The following is a 6,569-nucleotide window of genomic DNA, read 5'->3' on the forward strand; positions in this document are numbered from 1 at the left end:
AAAAGTTGATGGCCGATGAGCTTTAAATTCAAGTAATGAGATACAGTATATACTTAACATCAAGACCCAAAAAAACCAACTGTGCAGAGGGATTGGTTTTTAGGCTGGACTTTACTAGGGGCCTAATCCCAATACGCGAAAACTATACGTTTATCTTTGTATTGCTAGAGCAGTCTCCAAGTACTTTCGCAAAACTAGTTATATATTACCCTCGGATAAAATCCTTACAATCGTTATATTCTCGGATGTATACACTATATGTACTTGGAGGAATTTGTTAATTCTCTGCATAATTAAACGAGTCTCGTAGACTATAATTTTTGTTAGTTCTTTCTGCAGTTGGAAAATCACTAGCACCTTAGTAACGGTATGATTACATAGCCACTTTCGATTTCCCTCCAACCCCGGTGGTAGTATCTGCTGTTTAATCTAAACACATTCACATTCCCACTAACACAATTTGTAGTATCCTGTCTCGCAAATGTAAAATTGCGACTCCCCGATAAGCGTCTAAACAGATGGTAGTAGTACTATTACCTAGCTTAGCTATGGCTCAAATTCTCTTATCCCCTGCAAAGTAGGCATGGAGCTCCAGATAAAAGTTTTTAACTTTTTATGTACCGAGTTGGTTGGTGATTGTTTGTTGCAGAGCGCTTAATATTGATGGGCCACATGGCACGACCATAAACTTGTATTGGCTATGAAAATATGAGTGGTGGATGGTGATGGGAAAAAGCGGGAGAGAAAGAGATGTGTTGATAAGGTTGTGCATATTATCCACCACGACATCTGGTTCTAGTGGTTATTGATTTGCTGACAAGTTATACGTGGTGTAATCTCGTTGGAATGATTTCATTTCATGGGTCACCAGTCCAGCCTGATCACGTCTTGCCAATAAAAGGAAAAAAGAAACAATAAAACCTTTGCGCCGGTAAAAAGCCACACGACATCTGAAAACTTGTATGAAAATGTTTTCCATTTGATTACGATGACAGATATAATATTACAGCTAGGAGATACATTCTAGTAACTAATAACAAACTTACATGTCGTCAACTGGACTGGATTGTTTCTGAGTCCTTGTAGAGGGATGAAATACCAATCGCCCACTTTCAAGTGGAAGTGATTTGTGTTCCGAACGAAAACTTTTTCTTGAGCTCTGCATAATTGAATTGCTTCCTCCATGAGAGATAGAACGTACGTGAATTCTTTGAAGATGATTGGCGATCAGGAGCGGATTGATGTATTTATATTCAGAAGACTTGAGTATAGTGAGGAAATAATGTTGACATAATTCGGTCATATTTGAGACATTTTGATTATTGATTTCAAAGAAGTAAAGTGTCAACATAGGTGTACATTTCCTTGAATTAGGGGTGAGCATGAGCCGGTATGGACCGATTTTCACCTCATCCACATCCAATTCATTGCACTACGGATTTGAAATTTGGCATCCGCATTCAATTCACATCCAAGGGATTAGCATCCAATGGATACACGGATGGACGGATTGGATGCGGATAATCCAATGAATTTGTTTTAGTTAAAATATATAGTAAAGAAAATAAAACTAACACGAATCAAGAATATAAAACACAGTTTGGATAACTTTGCCCATGTAAGTGGCGGTTCAGATTTGTCCTCACAAGAGATAAATCTAGGGATGTAATCGTTTGTCATAAGTGATGGTTGTGATTAGGATTAGAAATGCATCAACTGACAACATTTATCATGTCATTAAAGTTCCATAACTCTTCATAATAAACACTCTATTAATTTGCCATGACAATATTTTATTAAATGTCAAATTAAAAATGATAATATATAAATTATTCTCTTAATGATGATAATAATATATTTTTATACTTAGCATTAGTTTGGTATTGCTGCGAGATTTACAAAAAAAGTTTCCCGATGCACGTAACTGTGCCAAGCTATGTAAAAAAAGCAATTGAATGATTGCCGATGTACGTTACTATACCGAGCTCTGTAAAATAAAAAGACAACTGAATGGTTGCAAATTATAAACTAAAGGTAAAACTTATTTTAGTGGGAAAATATCAGGTTCAACTATAGTTAGTGAGAAAATAACAAAAACAGACATATCTATTAAAATTGTTTATTCTATTTTATTGTGCTTATAATAAGTAATTTTTTCTACCATTAGAGTACATATATGTAATATTAAATTTACTAATTAGTATTACTACTAAAAAATATTATTTTTCTTAACCACTTTTTAAAAATCAATAATTGCTTAATATTTATTGTTGATAAATTAAAGGATATTTCAGTGATAGTTTGAAAATAAAAAATAATAATCTTTAAAGTTTAAAGAATAAAATATAACGAATACAAATTGGTGATATATAGATTCAAGGATAATTTTTGTCAGTTATAAAAAAAAATAGGATAGAATTGGAAAATAAAATATGAAATTAGGGTGAACTATACCATTTACTTTTGAAATTGATAGATTTTGAAAGTGTTTTGCATAAAAATCACTTATGAAATCTATACCAAACACTAGGATGAAAAAATATTTATATAAATACGTTTTCAAAGTACTTTTTTTTGAAAGAAAAAAAGCAGTATCAAACTTAGTTAGATTGGATAACAATTATATATAAGTGGGTCATGGTGACGGTGGCAAGTATTGGTGCCCGTGAGTAATTTCGCACCGTCTCACGTGTTTCTTGATAAATGATTTAATGTTATTTTTATTCAATGATGATGGATAACAAAGTTTATTGTTAGTAGAGTGTATTATTATTAGGTTAAGTATTTAATGATTTGTCTTACTAACTAATCATGGTTTTATTATCTTTATGCAATGAATAACTTCACATTTGGAAGCGTAATGTCGTAGGATGTAATAGACTGACCCTCTACCGATAATGTCCTAACTTAGACACTGTGATCATCTGAAGGTATGGGGTTTTCAATGGTCACTGCTACGGTCATCCAGCAACAGCTTCTAAGGAGGTCACCTATCCCAGGATTACTCAATACCGAGCATGCTTAATTATAAAGATTTTTCGCCAACTATGAAGCCAATTATTTTGAAAAGGTCTCGGTATTAGGAAAAAACAAACCATTACTTATATTCCATTTGACGAATCCTAACTGCCAAGTCGGAGTACTATAATAACGCCAACTTAATTTGGAGCCGTCCTCGGCTCCGGAATATGTTCAATCCTTGACTCTGGCATTTTTTCTCACTAATGAGACCCTTTCTCGACACAATCAGTCAAGCATACTCTTTCACCCTCGACAGGTAACCCGTGGTCGACTCTAATACCATTTGTAAAGACCTGATCCTCCGCCAATACTATCCCCACTTGGTCACCGTGGTTGGGATTTTCAACTGACACTGATGTGGTCATCCATCAACAGTTTTCTGTGAGGTAGCCATCACTAGATTACTCTCGCCCAAGAATGCATAAATACAGTGCTTTTTACTGGATCCAACTATGTTGAAAAGTGCACAGTGATACGAAAGGACAAGTCATTACCTATATTCCATTCGGTGAACTCTTCCTGCCGAATTGAGTTACGTACATAATGTATCTGGGAATTTTGAAAAACTAGAACTACATCGTATGTGAGTAAAATGGTTGCCATCGGAAATGACTTAACATTTTAAAATACAATAGCTTAAGTGAATGAATTAGCTTTTCATTATGTCATTGAAATAGTATGAACACACAATACATTATGTATTGTAGAGTCAATTTTGATTTTTGCTCTTTTCAAACTATTCCGAACACTGTTAATATCTACACAATTATTCTTGAGACGAACGAGTTCAGGTGCTGCAATTTTGTTACATCTTACATAGTTTAATGTTTTGGTTTCGCTCGGTTGTTGGAGTATGTGGTGCGATAAACCACATATGTATAACTAAGGATAGTCCCTCATGGAATAAATAGGAATACATGTGGATCTTAATAAGCTTGGGCATCTTCATACTGAACATCGAGGTCTTTTAGTTAAAAAGCTCACACCTCATATCCCAAGGTGGTCAAGTGGGGTTAGGGGTTATGTGGTCGGGCCCTGAGTAGTATCTGATGGTCCGTGAAGATCCTAACAATCGGTATCATAGCCCGTGGTTGGGACTGTTCGAATGCAAAAGTGGTTGTGGATGTCACCCGATTTATGGCGCAAATGGAGTCAGATTCAAGGTGGATCAGGAAAGGACCAAAGTTGAACTGACGCTCAAGGTGGAGTTAGTGTCTCACCCATTAACTCAGGTGGAGTAGGGTTCTATATCGACAATGCAATGCTCAAGTTTGAACTGGCGCTCAAGATGGAGTAATGTATCACACATTAACTCTCAAGTGGAGTAGGGTTCTAAGTGGGAAAGGAAATGCTCAAGGTGGAGTTAGTACTTTCCTTCTCATTAACTCAAGGTGGAGTAGGATTCCATGGTGCATAGTGACAATAATCATGACCGATGGATAACGTATACAGATGGTAATCATATGACGGAGTCTAATTGGACTGGTAAAGTTGTTTAATCTCACCAAGGTAGAGGTTGTTTGAGTATGTGGCGCGATAAACCACATATGCATAGCTAGGGAAAGTCCCACATGGAAGAAATAGGAGTACGTATGGATCTTAATAAGCTTTGGCATCTCCTTACGTATCACCGACGCCTTTTATATTAAAACCGCACACCAATTATCCCAAGGTGGTCAAGTAGGGATAGCAGCGGTGCTATGTGGTCGAGACCATAGTAGGTTCCTATGGTCCATGAAGATCCTAACATCGTTCATTAAAATAAAGAAGATGCAGAAAGGTAATACCATTTCAGCGGATCAATAAGATATCTTTGTAAACTAAAAGTAAACTAAAAAACATATCAAATAATGTTTTTATGGGGGGAGGGGGGAAATATGTAAAAATTAATTATGATATAATTTCATGGCTAGTTTGAGGATGCAACTCGAGGAAGGAGAGGCATAATATGGGAGAATGTCAAGGCGGAAAATGCTAGAAAGAATTTATGGAGTGAAGAATAAAAATATCTATCGGGTTTCCTTTACTTTTATAATGATAAGAAGGGTAAACTTAATATTAATAAATATTATATTCAATATTCATATGTCGAAAAATGCATAACTAAATAAAAATTATTCCCGTACCATTATGGCACGGATTAAGCCCTAGTGACTCCTTATAAAACCTACATATTCTATATATGTATACAAATATAAAAATATCATGTACAACACCCGAAGTAAACATCTTAAAAGTTCCTAAATGATCCATGATATTTTCTAGAACTATATGAATTCCCTTAATTTAACGGATATGGATGTTCAATGGATTTTCAAGGTTCCATCCGGATCCGATCTGTTATCCGTGGATTTCAAAAATTCCATCCACATCCAACCCATTAACGAACGGTCCGGGCATCCATCCACAAATGAACAGTTGGTCCCGGTTAAATCGGCGGATTACGTGACAAATGCTCACCCCTACCTTCAGTAATGAAGATTAGCCGAGTCTCGGTCCATTTGGCTTTAGGTGTTAAAGGCCAATTATAAATTAGTCGATGTAGCCCAAGCTTCAGATTACTAAAGTGACTTTACATGAAATTTTTTTTGTTTTTTTCTTTTGGGATCCAACTTTGTTGACGAATAAAAAATGACAAATGAGTAGGAAAATTTTAATTAATGGCATGCTTGGTTGTGGAATTTTGAAGTTAGAGTTTATGGACCAGGAAATTCGGTAGAACTGCAAATTCGCGGTGTGTTTGGTTGCTCAAATTCCTTAAAACATATTTTTTTTAGATTTATAATCCCACCAAATCATCCATGCTGAGTCTAGCTTTCCCCTCTAATGTATGCCGGGTAAATAAAAGAGGGATCCATGAACCAAATCTTTATAACGCTGAAATCTTCAATAATATCTTTGCTCCAACTCATCCATCCTCTGTCTTCGTTAAGAGTCGCATGATAATTTCATTTTCCTACTATTATTACAACTTGATTATATTTTATTTATTCACTAATTATTAATTAATAGTATTTTAGTTGTATATTAAAACAACAAAACTAGTAATATGATGGTAACTGAGTACTCGTTCTAGTAAAAGATATAACAGAAGTGTTGTTGTTTTTTCATTTGATCGACCAATACATCATGCTTATATATAGGCCCAAATGCTTGCTATGCAGCGAATATCTACTTGCCACGTTGATATAGACGTGAATATGTCCATAGTAGATCAACATGACTAAGTCAAGTTAATCCCGATTAAATTATGTTTATCGGCCTAATAGGCACTGATATACAACACTCTCCTTTGGACGACCACTAATATAAGAAAATTGACTCGCTAAAACCTTGACGGAAAAACCCAATGGACGAAAAAAAAGAGTACAACAACTCATCTTAGATCAGTGTTGGATATGCACATGCTGCCTTATTAAAAACTTCACGAGGAAAACCCAATGGAATAAAACCTTGACGAAGAAAAAAAAAGTACAATGCGTTATAGTTCAAAAACAACCTCTGAACAAAATGCTTGGTAATTTGTTTACTTGTACGTGTGGCGTATT

The 6,569-nt window shown here is 35.3% G+C and overlaps 1 long non-coding RNA gene across 1 annotated transcript; it reads right to left on the reverse strand.

Moving 5' to 3' along the window:
* Nucleotides 1–184: 184 nt before the first annotated feature.
* On the reverse strand, nt 185–1,229 carry LOC113276450. Its single transcript, XR_003324395.1, has 2 exons — nt 1,047–1,229; nt 185–887 (listed from the first exon to the last, which is right to left on the reverse strand). It is a non-coding gene; the product is annotated as an uncharacterized LOC113276450 (long non-coding RNA).
* Between the last annotated feature and the right edge of the window lie 5,340 nt (nt 1,230–6,569).

The sequence above is a fragment of the Papaver somniferum genome, chromosome 4 (genome assembly GCF_003573695.1).
Source record: "Papaver somniferum cultivar HN1 chromosome 4, ASM357369v1, whole genome shotgun sequence".
Taxonomy (NCBI): Eukaryota; Viridiplantae; Streptophyta; class Magnoliopsida; order Ranunculales; family Papaveraceae; genus Papaver; species Papaver somniferum.